Below are 20,590 nucleotides of genomic sequence, written 5' to 3'. Positions count from 1 at the left end.
GGGGAATGGACTGGCAAAACCCCCATCTGGATTTGTGTCCTGAGAAATTTCATCATTCTATCAACCTCCCTTTCCAAAAGACTGCAGAAAGACCTGATAGATGAGGAAGGAGATGAAGGTAGGAAAGATATTTCAGGTGATTGGAGCCCAGAAGATCCAAGATTCAGAGGAACCGGCTCTGGGAAGGTCCTAAGAGTAAGAATGATCAGGAAGAGAGTCACAGCTGGTGTTGGATCTGAAATATTCTGATCCAAGGTCTTCTGAACTTTTGTGGCAGTTCAGCCAGAGGAAGTGGAAAAGACTTATCTAGAGAATGCTTATGCTGCTCCCGGGATTCTTTAGATTGCTTGGGGGGTTGAGCCCCTGAATTAGAAGTGCCAAGGGAAAACCAGAAGGCCTTTGTAAGTATCGATTTATTCCTCATGTCACTTATGGCAGTAAGTAAGCAGTAAATGCAGTCCCTGTGGGCATCAGAATGAGGAATCTTGTGCCCACAGGAAGTGCATTTTTTTAAAATCAACTAGTTTATCAGACATGGTGTACACTCTTTAAAAAGAAAGAGAGAAAAAGGAAGGCACAAAGTAGAAGAGAAGTTACACAGAGATGATCAACGAGGAAGAACACACAAACTAAGACATTTATCTAGGAATTCTATAAGTAAAGGTTTATATATATATATATATATATATATATATATATATATATATATATATATATATATATATATATCAGAGTAAGGATGGTAGGAAAAGAAGACAAATGAGGAAGTGGAGAACTAAATAAACCACAACAAACTCACTAACCCATTAGGAGCTTGAGAGAGTTGCAATCTCAGTCCATCTTGATGAGCGGCAAACAAGATATAAGGTAATCTGGGGAAATGAAGCATTATGGGTAAGGGAGGAGCTCAAGAATCAGATCCTTGGGCTATAGAAAGCAGTATAGTCGGACCCAAAGATCGGATCTGAACCCTCAGGTTGAGGAATGAATTATAACAACAACATCCAATCACACATTTTGTTTATTACTTCAGCCATAGATTCTGAACAATATGGATGCCATCCTCACAATGAAAGAATGGATAAATTCTCTGTCCTTGCATAGGTTTTTTAAGGGTTATGAGAGTCTGCCAGTGTGGTCTACAAGTGTTTTTTGGACATGGAGAAAGGATATATATAAACCTCACAATGTCTTGTGGGAAATTGCACAACAATATGGGAATATACATATGCCACTCCTTTCCTGTTATTTGCAAAGCAAATGTATCTGTATTCCTAGCATTAAGCCAGATACATTTACAGTGTGCATATGACTCTTTCAGTGGGTGGGTCTTTTCTTCCTCCTTTTCAGTGAGAAATATCTTAAGTTTGGAGTGGACTCCATTTTGGAAGAACAGGCAAGAGGATTACACATCTTTTTTTTCGGTTTTCCTCCAGAATGATGCTGTCCTTTTGGATTTGAGTCACTATGATCTCTGGTGTCCACTGGAGTGCAAACTGTAAAGAGGCTGGCATGAAAATCAGTATCTCTAGATCAGAGATCATACATCCCTCTGTCAGAACAGAGTGAAACAGCTAAATCAACTCAGAATAATCTACCACTCAATGTCAGGCAACAAGAGTTCCACTACCTGCAAGCTCTCCTCATACTGGAAAATACAGACATGTGCTCATTTCCTGGGACTTGGTTAAAAGCTGCAGTGGGCACCCTGACGGTGCAAGGCTATAATGCCTTCCACACATTTAAACTAGCTACTGCACAGAAAGGGTCTAAATGAGTCTCAATTTACATCAAAAATGAACACACCTCAAGGCTGGTCAAACAGTATGACTCACCTGAGGTTCTCCATGTCCCACTTACAAGTTAAGTTCCATACCATATCCTTGCAAGCTAAAGGTCCTCCTCCATGACCAAGAAAGCCCACACCACATACTTGAAAGTACTAAAGATGCTCCCCATTCAACCCAACACAATATTCATGGGGGATTAACTACCCCAACTTTAAATGGGAATCATATACAACCTCACACATGCAGGCTCAGAGATTCCTGGATTAACACAGACACCCTAGAACAGGTAAATCTGAAAACCCACCAGTGACACAAATATCCTTGATCTGGAGCTCACACATATAGGGAACAATGCACTTCACCCTAGTGTAAATTCCTCTTAGTACAAGCCAGAACACAAAGCAGTCTTCTTTGGAATAAATATTAAGTTTCAGGATCCCAGCTAACCTTAAAACATTTAAAAACTATTACAAGGCTAACTGCCTCCTACTAAGAAACCATCTACCAAATTTCCAAGCCCCCAAACCCTGAGAATGCAGGTGCCTATGCAGAATTGTTCACAAAACCTCTAAACAATCATGTAAATAGCTGCATACAGACAATTGTACCTACCCAGAATAAACAGGACAACCTACAAAAACAAACTAACCTGGTGGAATTCTAGTATAAATATGTATGTTACATAATAACTGCTACACTGTACTTGGCTCTAATCAGACCAATCACAGAGTACAATGTACCCCTCAGAATGTACCTGACCAGACACTTTCCACAGCTTGAGAGACCACAGAGGTTCCCCAAAAAATGAATACAGGGAGTAAACAAATCCCATGCAGGCCACCTCAAAACCCTAACTCTGTACTTGGTCTCCTACAACTATTGCTTGCCAATCTATGCCAGGCCTATAAGGCATCCTCTGATCCCACACTAATGGATCTGTTGTACAGCCATTAAACAATTAGCATCAAACAATTACCAATCTAAGGACATAACCTTGTCTGAGCCATAAACAGCAAACACTAGAGGAACAGATGTGTGTGTCAAAGATTACCTGTTCTCTGGAACAGGTTTCACATCCATGTGAAGCAAAGCTGACCCCTAACCCCATTTAAACATAAATTGGACAATGGATGGGAAATCGCAAATTTACCCCTGGTTTGGCACCTATGTCCCTAATAGACAGGGCAGCCTGTGAACGCTTAAAGTGTACAAGCCTATATTTTAACTGTAAAATTCCTTGGGGTATTATGTCAGCAATATCTTGGTAAATTTGGGGTAGGCTTAAAATGGCTGTTATGCCAATAGCGTAGTAACCACCTATGTACCTAAATGCTCTCCCAGGTAACAGAATAGCAGTTACCTCTAGTGGAGGAGTTCAAGTATCAGTGTCAGTACTGATGGTACTGATAATGAAGTGACAGTCTTCACCATCTTACTAGTGCTTGCTAACCCAAACCCTGCCCTTAACCCCAAACCTATACTTTACCTTAGAAAAACATTTTTGCAACACAACTACCACATAAGACACTCAAAAGCACACCACATGCACATCACTAAATCTAATCCCTTCCACAATCCTTACTCTAACCTGCAAAGACTTGTGCAAACACACTCCCACCCCTAATCTAGAAACCTCTGGTATATCCTCCAAAGTGTCAGTTAAAATCCCAATCCCACACTCACCCTTCTACTGACACCTCCAACACTTGACAATGAGTATAAGAACTTCCCAAGCACTTCACTCTCAGCAAGCAAACAAGCAATTTGATAGACCGAAGTGTGCCCATATACATATCTACAGACATATAATACTTTAGTCAACACATCAATGGTCCATAAGGATCAGTGCTCCACTCTAATTAATATTTATTGTACACACGTGTGTGTGTGTGCATATATATATATATATATATATATATATATATATATATATATATATATATATATGGGTACCTATCAGTTCACCGACATGTCAGAACATCGACACTCACATCTTCGACGCCACATCATCGACAGTTCAGAATATCGACGTTTCAGGTAAGCGATCTTCCCCCTCACAGGACCCATGGTAGCACTCGTTTCTCTGCTACAACGCGTAAGGTTTACGTCATTATTTACAATTTACCCTGACAGCGTTGTCCTTACCTTCGTAATAGTGAAACTAGTGCTACCATGGGTCCTGTGAGGGGGAAGATCGCTTACCTGAAACGTCGATGTTCTGAACTGTCGATGATGTGGCGTCGAAGATGTGAGTGTCGATGTTCTGACATGTCGGTGAACTGATAGGTACCCATATATATATATATATATATATATATATATATATATATATATATATATATATATATATATATCTACACACACACACACACACACACACACACACACCTCTGAAAGCAGAACTTCTTATTAAACTTTTATTTCCTTGTGAGAACAGCTGCCTTTCAGTAATTTTAAAACCCTGTATTCAGTAACAGTGAAGGTTTAAGACTTAAAACAAATTAATGAAATTTTACTTTTATAACAGGAAAATCTAAGTTCAGACTTGGGGTAATGGTTAAGAACTATAAATTGTGGAGGTTAACATCCTCCTTAACTATATGTCAGAGGCAGAAGTGTAGCAATAGTGGAGAGAAGGGAGAAAGTGCCCATGGTGCAACATGTTAGGGGGTGGAAAAGGTAGTGTAGTACTGGAATTCATTTCTGTTCCAGCATTTCTGAATGCCAATAGAGAAATTAATTCTGATACTTTTTTTTTTAATTGAAGCCCCACTCTCCTTTTATTTTACTCAACTTTAGAGATGTAGGGCACTGGATCTAGGACTGGCTCCTAGATGAGACAGCTAGATCTGTTGTCATAGGATGCTGACACTGGCCATGGGGGTTTCTCCTGCAGACATAGATGAAAGCAGTCTAGACTGCAAGCTAAGCAGTTCAGAAGACTCTCTTGAAGGTCTAAATATGTTGAGAGAATTTACACATCAGTACTCTAATAAACTTTCTAAACATATGACAGAAAAATTACAGCTGCTACTGACAGCAAGGGACGAAAATAAAGTGTGGAGAAGACCACCTTTACTTTACCAGTCCATAATGGCCCTACAGTGAGAGTTATTCCCACAGAAACAATGAGGGAAAAAGACACCATGATGGAAAAGCCTGCCATTGTTCAAGTCTAGAAATGATTAACTGGATAAAGAAGCTCTCTCATCAACCTTCCTTGATTCCAATATTAAACTATGTCCAAAAAGAATGATGATGTCCAGCAACCAGCCACTATAACACTACAGCTTTATTCTAAAATCACATACAATCCAACGACTAAGCGCTTTCGCCAATCATTAGGCTTCATCAGTCATTGGGAAGTAAAATTCATCCATTTATATATTATCATCAATTAATGTCTAAACCAATCAAACATATTCACTGTGTTCAAATCTTCATTCTTATAAACATAAATAAAGTAAATATATACTATGTAATATAGCTCTAAAATATATATACACACATAAATACTATGTCTCTAAAACTGTCAACTATTTACTAAAAACATATATATATATATATATATATATATATATATATATATATGTACTATCGACTATTACTAAATAAATACATATTTAACCTTATGCACATTTAGATATACAAGGGAAGAAAATCATAACTTATGTATAGAATCTCATTAAATAATCTAAACCCAGGCTATATAAGTGCTAATCTATATACAAATAATAATTTATTTATTTATTTATTAATTGATTAATATCCCGCTTAGGGTATAATGTTAGCTCTTTGTTTCAATATTGGGGTGAAAGACACCCCTTCGTTTAAACCTGGTGATTGTGTGGCATTAAGCCTCAGTTGCCACTTAAGCTCTTTAGTTTCTACCAAAAGTTTATAATCCCCTCCCCTGTCATTAATAGGGACCTGATCAATTACAAAAAAGATACATTTTTTTTAAATTTTGACAATTTTTACTATGTCCAAAAAGTGCATTGTATATGTTTCCAGTTTTTTATAGCTCTCAAATGTTCGCCTATTCTATCTTTAAGTCTGCGAGTGGTTTTACCCATGTAGAAAGCCGGACAACTAACGCATGTTGCTACATATACCAACATAGTGGTATTGCAGCTACATTTTCCTGGACATGAAATCATATATTCGTGTCCTTGAATGTCTACATATGGCCCATCATTTATGTAGCGAGAATATCTACAACTTCTACATTTGTACATAAGTGATTTATGCCATATACGTGTTCTTCCTTCTAATATATTTGTAATGTTTTTGCCTCTACTGTATACAACCTTAGGTTGATCCCCTATCTTCTTTTTGATGTTCTCGTCAAAACATACCTGCCATATATTATTATTCATCACATCAACAAGTGAAGGGCTTAATCCATTAAATTTTAAAATGAATGCATCAGGTCCTTCTTTTAACTTGTCTACACTTAGTCTTACTTCTGTTTTTAAGATGGGTTGAAACAATGTGGATCTCTTACCTATAACTTCACGTTTTGTATTTAACAATAATTTTAAGGGATAACCCCTTTCCAAAAACATACCCACTAAATGATACATTTCTTTCAAGAATGTTTCATTATCACTAATCGACCTTGACAACCTTACCATCTGTCCCTTCACTACACTTTTTCTCTGATGGTTAGGGTGACAGCTGTCGAAGTGGAGTAGTGAGTTTGAGTATGTCTTCTTCCTGAAAATACTACTTTCAAGGGTCATATTACTTCTCTCCAGATGAATATCCAGAAAATCTATTTCTGATATATGCCACATATATGTAAATTTCAAAAATGTAGTAGTATTATTTAAATATTTAATAAACTCATCTATTTCATGGTGTTCTCCTTTCCATAAAATTAGTATATCGTCTAAAAATCTGTTATATAACCAGATTTTTTCTTTAAATTTTGACTGGAAAATAAATATTCTTTCCCAGTGTAACAAGATTAAATTTGCATATACGGGTACACATCTGGCACCCATAGCTACTTCTGTGATTTGATGGAACAATTCCCCTTCAAAACTCAGGTAGTTGTTTTTAAGAATCAATTCCATCAATTCTACTACTAGTCTTGTTAATCTGTTTACTTTCAAGTAAAGATTCTCTGAAATAATTAAGACTCTCTTCATGTGGAATTACTGTAAATAAATTTACCACGTCAATACTTAAAAAAAGTATAGTGTATCGTGGTGTCTATTGATTTCAACCTCTCCAATCAGTGCCATGAATCTTTCAGTATATGCTCAGCTTCTTTCACCACAATTTGGGTACCTAAGCCCTGATGCATTAATTTTAAAATTGAATGGATTAAGCCCCTCACTTGATGATGTGATGAATAATATATGGCAGGTATGTTTTGACGAGAACATCAAAAAGAAGATAGGGGATCAACCTAAGGTTGTATACAGTAGAGGCAAAAACATTAAAAATATATTAGAAGGAAGAACACGTATATGGCATAAATCACTAATGTACAAATGTGGAAGTTGTAGATACTGTTGCTACATAAATGATGGGCCATATGTAGTCATTCAAGGACACGAATATACAATTTCATGTCCAGGAAAATGTAGCTGCAATACCACTATGTTGGTATATGTAGCAACATGCATTAGTTGTCCGGCTTTCTACGTGGGTAAAACCACTTGCAGACTTAAAGATAGAATAGGCGAACATTTGAGAGCTATAAAAATTGGAAACATACACAATGCACTTTTTGGACATAGTAAAAATTGTCAAAATTTTAAAAAATGTATCTTTTTTTGTAATTGAGCGGGTCCCTATTAATGACAGGGGAGGGGATTATAAACTTTTGGGAGAAACTAAAGAGCTTAAGTGGCAACTGAGGCTTAATGACACACAATCACCAGGTTTAAATGAAGGGGTGTCTTTCACCCCAATATTGAAACAAAGCACTAACATTATTTGTATGTAGATTAGCACTTATATAGCCTGGGTTTGAGATTCTATACATAAGTTATGATTTTCTTCCCTTATATATCTAAATGTGCATAAGATTAAATATTTATTTATTTAGTAATAGTTGATAGTACATATATATATATATATATATATATATATATATATATATATATATATATATATATATATATATATATATGTGTGTGTGTTTAGTAAATAGTAGACAGTTTTAGAGACATAGTATTTATGTGTGTATATATATTTTAGAGATAAAGACGTTATGTTCTTACCACAACGTTCCATGTGAATTGTTCATCTCGCCTTTGTTCTTACACACGGGTTCGAAGCCGACCCTTGGCTCCGAGTTGGCTGCTTCACAAGCTCTGCATCTAAGAGAAAGCTCGAGGCACAGCCTATATCCCATGATCCTCCTCTACCATCCCTCAGATCTAGTTTGCAAGAACCAGAACGCACTAATCACTGCATCTAACGCTCACGCAGTCATACACTTGAGACTGAAGAATACTAGAACCAACCACAGATCAAATAGCTAATAAGCAACTTACTGAAGATTAGGTAGAGAAGGCAACCTAGAGAATACCAACCAGGCACTAGTCATACCCGTTCTTCCAGAACGTGGTGGGGGAAGGAGGGAGGGGATGTAAGAACAAAGGTGAGATAAACAATTCACATGGAACGTTATGGTAAGAACATAACTTCTTTATGTGAAATTGTTCGATCTCGCCGTTTGTTCTTACACACGGGTAGCGTCCCTAGCTCCGTTACCCTGGGTGACTCATGGAAGAACATTCCTGAGTACAGTGGAACCAAAGGATGCTCTGTCCTTGGAGGACCTGTCTACTTTGTAGTGAGTGACAAACATATGAGGTTTTGCCCACGTAGCCGCTGCACAAATAGTATCCAACGGAAGAAGAGCGGCATGGGCTGAAGAAGTAGAAATGGCCCTGGTAGAATGAGCCTTAGGCTTGAACGGAAGTGGTTGCTTTGAAACAGAATAAACAAAATTTATGCAGTCCGAAAGCCATTTGGATAATGTCCGCTTGGTTACTGCCATGCCCTTCTTATTATCTGCGAATGACACGAACAGCTGATCCGATTTTCTGTAATCCTTTGTTCTGTCCAGATAAAATCTCAGTTGTCTATGTACATCCAACTTGTGTAGCATTTTGTTTGAATGGTTTTTGAAAAATGTGGGGAGTTCAATAGATTGGTTAATGTTAAGCACAGAGCATACCTTCGGGAAAAGACGGATTTGTACGCAAGGGAACTCTGTCTGGGTGAAAAATCATGTATGGCGGTCTGACTGACAATGCCTGTAGCTCTGATATTCTATGAGCCGAGGTAACAGCAATAAGGAAGAGGGTCTTCTATGACAAACACTTAAGTGAGCAGGTTGAAGCTGGTTCAAATGGTGGTAGCATAAGCTGAGACAACATCAAATTCAAATTCCATGGAAAAACCGGCTCGCGGATGGGTGGCCGAAGGTGAAAGGTACCCTTCATGAAAGCCCTACAAAGCCTGTGAGACATAACTGAAGAGCCCCCTTCACCTACATGGAAGTTCGATATGGCCGCTAATTGCACCCTTATCGTAGAAGTAGAGGCCCCTTCGTGAAGCAGTGTGGATAAAAATTCTAGGATTTTGGGTATCGGGGCCACCAAGGGATCTAATCCTTGTGCTGATGCCCAGTAAGCAAAACGTTTCCAATTGCTTTTGTATAATTTTCTGGTAGAAGGTTTGTGGGAAGAAACTAAAATGTGTTGTACTGAAGGAGACAAAAACTTTGACCTGGCTAAATTGGGAAGTGGAGCAGCCAAGCTGTCAGTTTGAGGGACTGAAGGGATGGATGATGAACCCCCGACGAGTGAGTCAATAGATCTGGCTCTGGGTCCAGAATCCATGGTTCCTCCATCAGGTGGGCACGAAGGAAGGGAAACCAGATCTGTCGAGGCCAGAATGGTGCTATGAGTATGATAGTCCTTTCCAGATTCCTGGCTTTCTGTAGAAATTTGGGAATCAAAGGGACAGGAGGAAAAGCATACAGGAGACCCGGGGCCAATCGTGTACCAGTGCGTCCCTGGGGGCACCCCCCAGAGGGGGAAGAACGGCAAAGTAGCTTCTGCATTTGGCATTCAAGGGGGATGCAAAAAAGATTGCAGCAAGGCTGGCCACATCTGCGGAAAATCCTTTCCGCTACTTGACTGTTCAGGGACCACTCGTGAGGCAACAGGATGGCTCTGCTCAACCTGTCCGCAATGATGTTGGATGACCCCGGGATGTGCGTTGCTATCAGAAAATGACCTGTGGACGCTGCCCATTGCCAAATTCTCAGGGCCTCTCTGCATAATGGATAAGATCTTGTTCCACCCTGCTTGTTTATGTACCAGACCACCGACATATTGTCCGTCTGAACTGCCACTGTTCCTAGAGGTAGAGATTTGTGAAAGTGTTGCAATGCTAGGAACACCGCTCTCAGCTCCAGAACATTAATATGCAGATTGTACTCTACCTTGGACCACTCTCCTTGGACTGTTCTCCCCTGGAAAAGCCCCCCCACCCCATCAGGGAAGCGTCCGTGGTTACTGTGGCTGTAGGACTGGGTAATACAAACGGACGACCCATCGTCAGATCCTGGCTGTTTAGCCACCATCGAAGATCCCACTTGCAAGATTCCGTGATCGAGATGTGGTGTGACAGAGGGAGCTGTTGGAACGACCACTGTGTGAAGAGCAGCCACTGGAGGATCCTCATGTGCATCCTGCCCAGAGGAACTGCAATCAGCATGGCTGACATCTTGCCTAGAACTTTCAGCACTTGTGCCGCAGAAACTTTTCTGTTCCGAATAAGAATAGCGACCTGGTCTCCGAAGGCTGATACTCTCGTTTGTGGGAGCTTGATCAGCATTGTAGTAGTATCTAACTCTGCCCCTATGAATGAGATATGCTGTGAGGGAGATAAGGCAGATTTTTCGAAATTGACTGAGATTCCTAAACGGGAACAAAGTTTGATTGTGTACTCCCTGGATAGTACAAGGCGATGCTTGGTGGCAGCGGTGAGGAGCCAGTCATCCAGATATGGAAACACCTGGAATCCTATCCACCTCAGGTGGGACGCCACTACTGCCATGCATTTCAACACCCTGGGGGCTGAAGTGAGACCAAAGGGCAGAGCTCGAAATTGGAAATGACTGGCTCCCAGCCAGAAGCGCAGATGATCCCGGGACGCTTTGGCCATTTTGATATGGTAGTAAGCGTCCCTGAGATCTATAGAGCACATCCAATCGTCCTTCTGCAGGAAAGGAAGGATCGACTGTAGCGTGACCATCTGGAATTTTTCCTTCCTTACGAAGGTATTGAGTTTGCTGAGGTCCAAAATCGGCCTCCAGTCCCCTGTTTTCTTTGGAACTAAAAAGAACATTGAGTAAGTTCTGGATCCTATCTGGTCCACCGGGACTGGTTGGATGACTCTTTTTTCGAGCAGCTTTCTTATTTCTATGGCTGCTTGATCTCACAGACTGGGTGGAACATCTGGAAATCTCTTTTGTTGGGGGGGCATGGTTATAAACGGGATGTTGTATCCTCTGGTTACTATGCTTTTTACCCAAGAATCCATAGTAAGACTTAGCCAGGCCTCTGGGTATAAAGCTAAGCGACCACCAACTGCCTCCAGAGTATGACAGTCGGGCCTCCCCTCAGGAGTGCTGGAAGGGCTTCCCAGGGACGCTATCCCTGTCGCCCTGGTTCTGCGGACCCCCTCTGCCGCCTGGGTGGCGTCTTCCATTCCTGCCTCCTCCTCTGCCTCTGGAGGAGGCGTCACTCTGTGTGGGCTGGAAAGATCCCAGAGTCTTTCGAAACCACATTTTTCCACCTCTTTGCCCTTTGCGGTATGATCTGGTCGGGGTGGAAAAATGGACCCCTACGGCAGACAGGGTCTTACCTTCTTGCTCACACCGAGTGAGAGTCTCCTTCACTTTGGGACCAGACAGGGTGGCACCATCAAAGGGGGCATTGGTAAAGGAAGACTTGAAGGCTTCCGCAAAGGAGCAAAGGCACATCCAGGATTGCCTCCATAGAGTGATCGCTGAGGCTGCAGCCCTACTCGAACCCTTTGCCGCATACGAGATGAGCCTCATGGACGAGTTTACTATCATAGGTTCATAAATTAGTACTAGGCTAACTACCCTTGTGGGCCATTTCAAACCTAGCCAGTTACCCCTTGTGAGAATCTAACCCTGCACCTTGTGTCTGTAAGGTAAACACCTTAACCATTATGCCATCCTCCCACCCTTTTAGTACTAGGCTAACTGCCCTTTTTTTTTGGGCCATTTGAAGCCTAGCCGGTTACCTCATGTGAGAATCAAACCCTGCACCTTGTGTCTTTAAGGTAAACACCTTAACCATTATGTCATCCTCCCACCCATCGAAGTGAGGGTGTTAAGTTGTGCTGTTACCTTTTCGGAGACAGCAGCATCTGTGTTACCCTGGAGAGTATCTCCCAACTCCTTAATGAGATCTCGCTGAAGTTGCGTAAAATGCGTGAGGTAGTTCAGCGAACACATGGAAAAAGTTGCTGAACTGAAAACGCGCTTCCCGTACCTGTCCATAGTCCTGGAATCCTTATTAGGAGGATGAACAGAGGAAGATGACTCAGACATTTCCTTCTTCGTGGCTGCCGCTACCACCATAGCATCCACTGGGACTCCTTTTGTGAGATGAGCCTTGTCTCGGGGGGCAGTAATATACTTATTCAGCCTCCTAGGGACTGGTTCCACTGTATCCGGAGTCTCCCATGCCCTTCGAGCTATTAGATCCATTAGCTCATCAAAGGGCAGGGTCACCCAGGAGGTAGAAGGTTGAGCCCCAAATGCCTTCAGCAACACTAATTCGTCCTCAGTGGGGGCAAGGGTCTGCCAATCACCCCTCTGTTTCAAGATCTCCAGGATGTCAGTAAACGAGACATCCTCCGAGGGGGACCGTGGGGACCCCTCTGACTCATCCAAATCGGTGTCTGATGTCAGTGATTCTTGCGGAGAATCAACATGCCTCCTCTTGCACAATTTCTTCCTCGGGACTTCATCAGAGGGGGCATCTGGTGAAGCTTCCAAGGAACAGGGAACACCCTCTGGGGGTGGCTGAGGCATTGGGTCTCTACGCTTGGGGGGGATCGCTGGTACAGAAAAAGAATGAGGCCCTTTGGGGGAAGGAGAAGAGGATTCCGATGAAGTGAATGTCTTTTCAGACAAAACCTTCCTCATGACATCGAAGGCACCGGAGTCCCGGGCCGAGGATTCCACCGGATCTGAAGAGCATGGTAGTTTCCCCGAGACTGGGACCACGGGCTCTGACCCCAAGGACGGAGCCGAACTAATCTGTGCCGAGGCTCCAAGGGGAAGAGTCGGAACCGAAAGCTCAGTTCGACTCTCAGCCCCGGAACCAAGGAGAGACCGTCGGCTCCATGACTCCTCGATGGGCTCTGAGGGAGTCGAGGTTAGTGGCGCCGATCGCACAAAGGTAAGCTTCGGCGCTGAGGGTTCAACAATCACCGGTTCCTCTTCTCCCGGCTCCGAAGACTTGAAGGGTCTCAGAGGAGGATCTGCTGGAGATACAGGAAGGGCTTCCAGTTTCAAAACCAACTGGGACAAAACTGCAATTAGTTTGGACAGAGCCATATTCTCCATGAGCTTCTGTACCACACAATCCACATCAGTATCAGATAACGGCCTCAAAGAATGGGTCGAAGGGGCCGAAGATGTCACCGACTGATGGATCGAGGGTGGAGGCACCTCCGACACTGGCTCCAAGACCTGAGGCTCGATGAGGGATAATCCCTCGGTGCTCGGTCCCGAGGTCTGTGGAGCCGGCGATTGAACCCTAGACGAGGTGCTCAGAGCCGATGACCTAGGCTCCGATACTTTCGAAGTTTTCGACCCCTTCGAAGACTTAAGACACCTGATCAGCCTTCTCCAAGGCTTCTTGAAAGTCAGGCTTTAGTAAGCCCCTTTCTATCAGCTTCCTGCACCTTTTCATCATGACCCTTCCACTGAAAGAGTGACAAATGGAGCAGTCCTCCTGCAGGTGGAGAGGGCCAAGACAGTAGACGCAGGAAGCATGACTGTCAGTAATGGACATCTTCTGTCCACACTGACATCTTTTGAACCCTGATTTAGCTTTTTCAGCCATGACTGACAGGGAACAAACTTTACCAAGAAAGATAGCTAGCTTAAGAAGAGTATAACACTAATTTACTAAGTAATATGAAAAGCTAAGTAATGTTAGCAATAGTCACTAATTTAACTAATATGAATATACACTGCACTATAAGAGGAAATATAGGTATATATGAATATATATATATATATATATATAACAAGTAAGTATATATCAAAAACACTGCACACAAATACTATACTGCTAAAATTAGAAAAATATCTAACTAAGCTTATACTACTAAAGCTGTCAGAGCCCTGACAATATTAAATAGGCCTAAGCCCTAAGATTATATTTATCACTATAGAGAAAGGCAAAACTCCTAGGTAAAAGAGTACACACACACACTAACACTCTAAATATTACTAGAAAAAAGGGTTTAAACAGCTCTAATATAGAAAAATACAAAAATTTTAACTGGCCCGAGCTCTCCTCGACGCGCACTGCTGCAGCGCCAAACTAGATCTGAGGGATGGTAGAGGAGGATCATGGGATATAGGCTGTGCCTCAAGCTTAATCTTAGATGCAGAGCTTGTGAAGTGGCTGACTTAGAGCCGAGAGTCGGCTCCGAACCCGTGTGTAAGAACAAACAGCGAGATCGAACAATTTCACATATATTACTTGGTATGTATTTACTTATATTTATTTATGTTTATAAGAATGTGAAGATTTGAACACAGTGAATATGTTTGATTGGTTTAGACATTAATTGATGGTAATATATAAATGGATGGATTTTACTTCCCAACGACTCTGATGAAGCCTAATGATTGGCAAAAGCGCTTAGTCGTTGGACTGTATGTGATTTTAGAATAAAGCTGTAGTGTTATAGTGGCTGGTAGCTGGACATCATCATTCTTTTTGTTCCTAGTTATATCCCTAGTTGGGCTCGGTTTATCTTCATTAAAATATGTCCCCGTCAGAAGTGTGAGACCTAATACTGTGACCTCAGACATTTTGAAAAAAGTTCTGATTCACACACATCAAAAAAAAAAAGTACAACTGTGTAACTAACTTGCCATATTAGTAGATGTTTGAATAAATAATCATTGCAGCAGTAACATCTGGGACTTTCCCTGCAAAGGTCACATCTTTGTGATGAGTCTTCTAAAGCTCTACATTCATGTTATGCATGTCTCAGTACACTAGTATAAGAAGGTACATTTTTACAGCTTTCTTGCCTTGATAAAAAAATAAGTAAAACATTAGAATAACTTCTTAAGGAAAGGTCAGAACCTTGAGATAAAAATATTAAACGCACAGTAAAATTTGCAAATACTGGAAGTTTTAGGATAGGGCGAAGGAAAGAAGTTAGTGGATACCCCAAACCTCACCCCACAGTACAACTTTAAATATATGCCCCCAAACAAGAGGGAATGAGGGTACAGGTACTACAACAGTAATTTATTTGAACATCTACCAAATGAGTGAGTTACCTACACAATTGTACTAAGCTCTTTGTTAGATCACTGTTGCAGTATTCTTAACATCTGGGGCAACCTATAGAGCTTAAAACCATTTGGGAAGAGTAAGGAGCTACTCCCTCCAAATTCAGGATGCCATGAAGGATAGACTTAGCAAATCCAGTTCTTGCTTTAGACTTAACATCCAGACTATAATGTTTACTGAAGGTGTGGATTGAATACCAAGTGGCTGCCTCGAGAATGGTTTTAGAGTCTACCCCTTACAAGAAAGCTCCTGTAGCTACTTTTATGACAGAATGGGCCTTAACTAGTCCTGATAGCTGCCTGACATAATGTTTTGGCTTACAGGATTAAGGAGCTGTTAATGAGATGTTTCATGTGGTCCAGTACTGCAAGGTTTGGTGCCTTTAACTTCCATTGACTAACTGTGTGACTGAGCAAATCATTTAACCAGACACTGCTCCTGGGCTGTATTTGAAAAAGACAAATGCAGACAAGTGCTCCACCCTGGAAAACAAATACAAATAAAATAAATCTGTATAACAGAAGAGAACTGCAACACAGATGCATTTGAAAATAGTTTGATTTGACACTGGTAAGCTTATTTTCTTTCAAGCAAAAGATACAATTGACCAGATTTTTCTCGTGTCTTTTTGTCTTTTCTAGTTTAAAACATCAAAATGATCCTAGCAAACTACATACTTCATTTTTGCCTACGAGGATATTCTATGTGCCCCCTCACCTTATTTTTTCCACAGTAAAACCCAAGCTGTTTATTAACTTCTTATGTGTGAATAATTCTCTCCCTTGTTTTGGGAACTTGGAAAGAAAGCAGGCAGCTGAGTGACAGTGAATTCAGAACCCATTTTAGGAATGAAAAAGTAGTTTGAAAGCTTATTCTACCCTTATGTGAAGACTAAAAAGGGAGAAATACACAAAATGGGCCTGTAACTTAGAAACCCTTCCATTTGAAGTTTAGGCTAGTACAAAGTTTCCAGGTCAAAAACTTCAAACAGGAATTAGCGGCTGGCTCAAGTGGAGGAAGAATTAGGTTTTCTAATACAAAGTTATATTCCCAAGGATGGACCTTCTCTCTTTCTCGGAGATTTAATTTTCAAAACTCCCTTGATAAACAATTTGACCTGATTAGACATAGATAAAGGTGAATACAGTGGCAAATAAGCAGAAATAATTGAAAGATGTATGCAGATAGAATTGCACAATAAGCACAACTTAAGTAACTTACAGAAATGCAGAAAGACCAGTGCTGCCCCTGCTGTACTATGACAGGGTGCTGTCCTTTTTCACTTCGATATACAAAACGTTCTCGTGTTAGGTATCTAGAGACTCTAAAAGTGGGCAGCATGTCCTGCAGAAACTGGTGCCTGAAAGGAATTAAAATCCTATCATCCATATTATGAGCTTTGGGGTGTGTAGATTGGGATGGATCACTGATACATAGATTCACCAAGAGAGGAACAGTCTGAAAATTACACAAAACAGGGTCAGCAGTGATATCTTTGGACTGTCCATTCTTACCTTTTGAATCACTCTGGGAATCAGATGAAAGAGTGAAATGCCATACAGAAAACTTACCTGTTGCCACTGCTTGTTTCCATGGACTTCTGGAGCAAATCAGACTCAGTTCTCCATTTTGAATGAACACAAAAAAAATCTGTCTGGGGAGTTCTGAACTAATATGCGAGCTAAAGAACGAACTCTCTGTTTAACATCCATTTGTGAGGGTCTGCCTTGGACCTGCTTAGAGACTCTTTCACTGTATTCATGTGGCAGAGAATGCAGACTGCCTGTAGAAAGGAATTGTGTTGAATGGCCATGCTCCACACTGTCATGATTAATCTGCAAATGGTGTAACACTTTGTCCCTCCTCATTTATGTCTCTCATCTCTGTGGTATTTTCTGACACTAGGTTTAGAGTGGCTGGAGTCCCAGGTTTTGAAGAGCGTTGACACCACAGATTAGGACCCACAATTTCCTTAACACTAATGTGATTTTTCTTGTGCAAAGGGCTTCATACACCCTGAATCATGGTTTCTTGGAAGAATGCTCCCAATGCAAAGTCTGCAGTATCTGTCACAATGCTCTGTACTGGCAAACGTTGTATAAAGGGGGCTCACAGATTACAGTTTACCTGTTTGGTCCACCTGAGTAAATCCTGAAATAGACAAGGAATTAACAGAATTTTCAAAATGACAATTACCTGAGGTACCACTGGATTTCTCTCATATGGAGCCTATACTAGGCCAGAAGATGTAGCAAACCAACTGGCAGACAAATTCAGCTGTAACTTGAACCCCCCCCCCCCAACTCCTCTCAGGAAATATCACCAAATATAACTCTTCCAAACATCACTAGGGAGCAGGTCCTCAGTGCTCTCTCTAAGGCTAAGAACACCTCATCAATGGGTCCCAAATATATCCCAGGCTAACTCTACATAGCAAGAAACACACTCTATCAGGCCTTCTGGGAGGATTAATTAACTGTAGCCTCCAAACAGGCTTTTCAGAAATGGAGAATGGCAACTGTCATTTCTCTGCGGATGGATGGGTCATCCACTGACCTTGGAAGCTACAGACCCAGAAGTCTCACTAGTCTCAAATGTAAAGCTATGGAAAGAATTACATGGAAATGATCAATAAAGACATATGAAACCTCCAGACACTGGATCGTACCCAGTTTGATTTCATCAAGGTCAGGTCATGCCTACTCAAACTGGTGGACTTCTCTGAGACAGTTACCAAAGCAATGGATGAAGACAAAATGGTTTGCACTACTTACCATGACCTGGCTAAGGTATTTGCCACAATACTCCACTCTGGCTTTGCTGACAAACTCAACAGGTTAGGCATAACTCCTCATGTTATCCAGTGGATAGCCAGCTGCCTCAAGGACAGAATTTAAGAAGTTAGAATTGGTGAGTCCACCTTTACAAAGAGGCTAGTCACCATCTGAGTCCTTCAAAGATCTTCAAAGTTCTGGGACCGCTCCTTTTTGGCATCAACCTCTCTGAAGTCAAGGCCAATGTCAAGGACTTTTGGCTGACCAAATCTGCAAACAATTGCAAATTAGAAGCAGCCACTGACATTAATGTTCTCCAAGATGGGTTGATACAAATAACTTGTGTCAGAGCCATGGACAAAAATAACTGCCAAGAAATGCACAACAGTATCCTTCTGGAAGTCGGCCACCCCTGCTAAATATCATATTGACAACAGACCCCAAAGAGTCTATCCAGTAGTTAGAGACTTAGGGAAACATGTAGACAGTAATCTAAACTTTGACCATCATGTGTCTACTGTACTGAGGAAAAAAATGTATGTTTATTTATTCAGTCATTTATTCTTTGTTGACCAGGTTAATGCCACTACGCTAGTGGCCTCTTTTGGGGGAAGGCCCGAGGTGGTATTTACTGTTCTAGAGGAAATTTGTCCAGGACATCGGGGTACTTCCTTTACTCTTTTTGTTAGGTGTTGAGGGATCTCCTACATCTACTTTAGCTGCCACCAACTCAAACAGATGGGATCTCGGTTTATTGTTTCATCCAAAGGGGACACTCTGGGGTTTAGCACCCCCCCTGCGCTACACTACAATTTCAGCAACTGATCTACATGGTGTGGGAATAGAACCAACAGCCTTCGGCCCCAAAGGCAAGTGTTCTTACTGCTGTATTAATAACACTGACAGATTATCTCACCCCAGACAGGACTCAAACCCACGATCCCTAGCTTTGGAGGTCAATACCTTATCCGTTAGACCACTAGGTCCTTAAAACAATGTTGCTCAACTTATAAATAAAGGTATGGCATTTAGGTCCCTGGAGGTCACTGTTCCACTGTATTTGGCACTCAGACCTGTCAGTGAGTAAAATGTCCCTTTGGTATAGGTTTCATAGGTGTTTATTAGGCTCATGACTACAAGTGCCTTTAAGCCTAGCCATGTATCCCAAATCTTTGACAAGTTCTGGTACCTTGATAAGTGTAAGCAAGGGCTTGGGAGATGAAACATTTACAAGCAGGGGCATGGAAGATGAACCACTTACAGGTTGCCTGTGTTCATTAGGAACATATGTGCCAAGCCAAGAATGAATTCCCTGTTCCCCATCCAATTGTCCAAGATACACTTGAACTGGGTTAGGCAGGAACTCTGCTTCACATGGATGGGGAGCCTGTTCCAGAGATGGGATAGTCTCTGGGATACATACCTGTTTCTCCAGCAGGTCCTATTTATATCACAGGTAAGGTTTAAATCTTTCGAACAAGTAATTCTGGTACTATTTGTTTTGTAGATATGCGGGAGGTCTATCAGTGTGGGGTCTGACAATGTCCTGTATGCCAGGTATAAATCTCTCCTCAACAGTCTGTAGGAGACAGACTATAAGGATGGCATCTTGAGGAGGTCTGCACAGGGGATTTTTACTTGTATCCTGTATTCTTTTAGTCAGGAACCTCTGTGGACGTTCCATTTGTTGGATATGCCTGGTTAGGTACATACCAAAGGGGCACTGTACTCAATGATAAGTCTGATGAATGCCAAATACAGTGTAACAATGACTTCCTTGGACCTATATGCCACACCTTTGTTTATAAGTTGTGCAATACAGAATGATTTCTTCACTACTTTGGACATGTGATGGTCAAAGGCTTGATTACTGTCTATGTATGGCTCTAAGTCCCTGACTACTGGGTCAACTCTAAAGGGTATGCTGTCAATATGACAGTTAAAAGAGGTGGATGACTTCCAAAAGGATTCCTAACCATGCACATTCAAATAACTGGAATGTCCACAGAGGTTTCTCACTAAAAGAACACGGCAAAAATAATTCTACGCACACTGCCTCAAAGCCCTATTCCTACAGTCTCTCTCTTTACAGGCTGTATGCCTGGCATGCAAGGAATCATCATACCGCAGTCTGATGGACCTCCTGCATATCTACAAAACAAAACAAAACAGCAACAGAATTACCATTCTAAAGATATAAATCATACCTGAGAATTAAGATCTGCAGGAGGGACAAGTAAGTATCCCAGAGATTACTCCTCTCTGGAACAAGTTCCCCACCCATTTGATGCAGAGTCCTCCCTAACATAATTTAAGTGTAACCAGGACAACTGTATAGGGAAATAGGTGCTAAACCAGGGGTGGACTTCTATGTTTCTACTTGGCACAGGCAGCCTGTAAA

Source organism: Protopterus annectens, chromosome 8.part0 (assembly GCF_019279795.1).
Source record: "Protopterus annectens isolate FY-2018-M chromosome 8.part0, PAN1.0, whole genome shotgun sequence".
In the NCBI taxonomy this organism is placed as follows: domain Eukaryota; kingdom Metazoa; phylum Chordata; order Ceratodontiformes; family Protopteridae; genus Protopterus; species Protopterus annectens.
Note: the sequence above shows the minus strand (reverse complement) of the source record.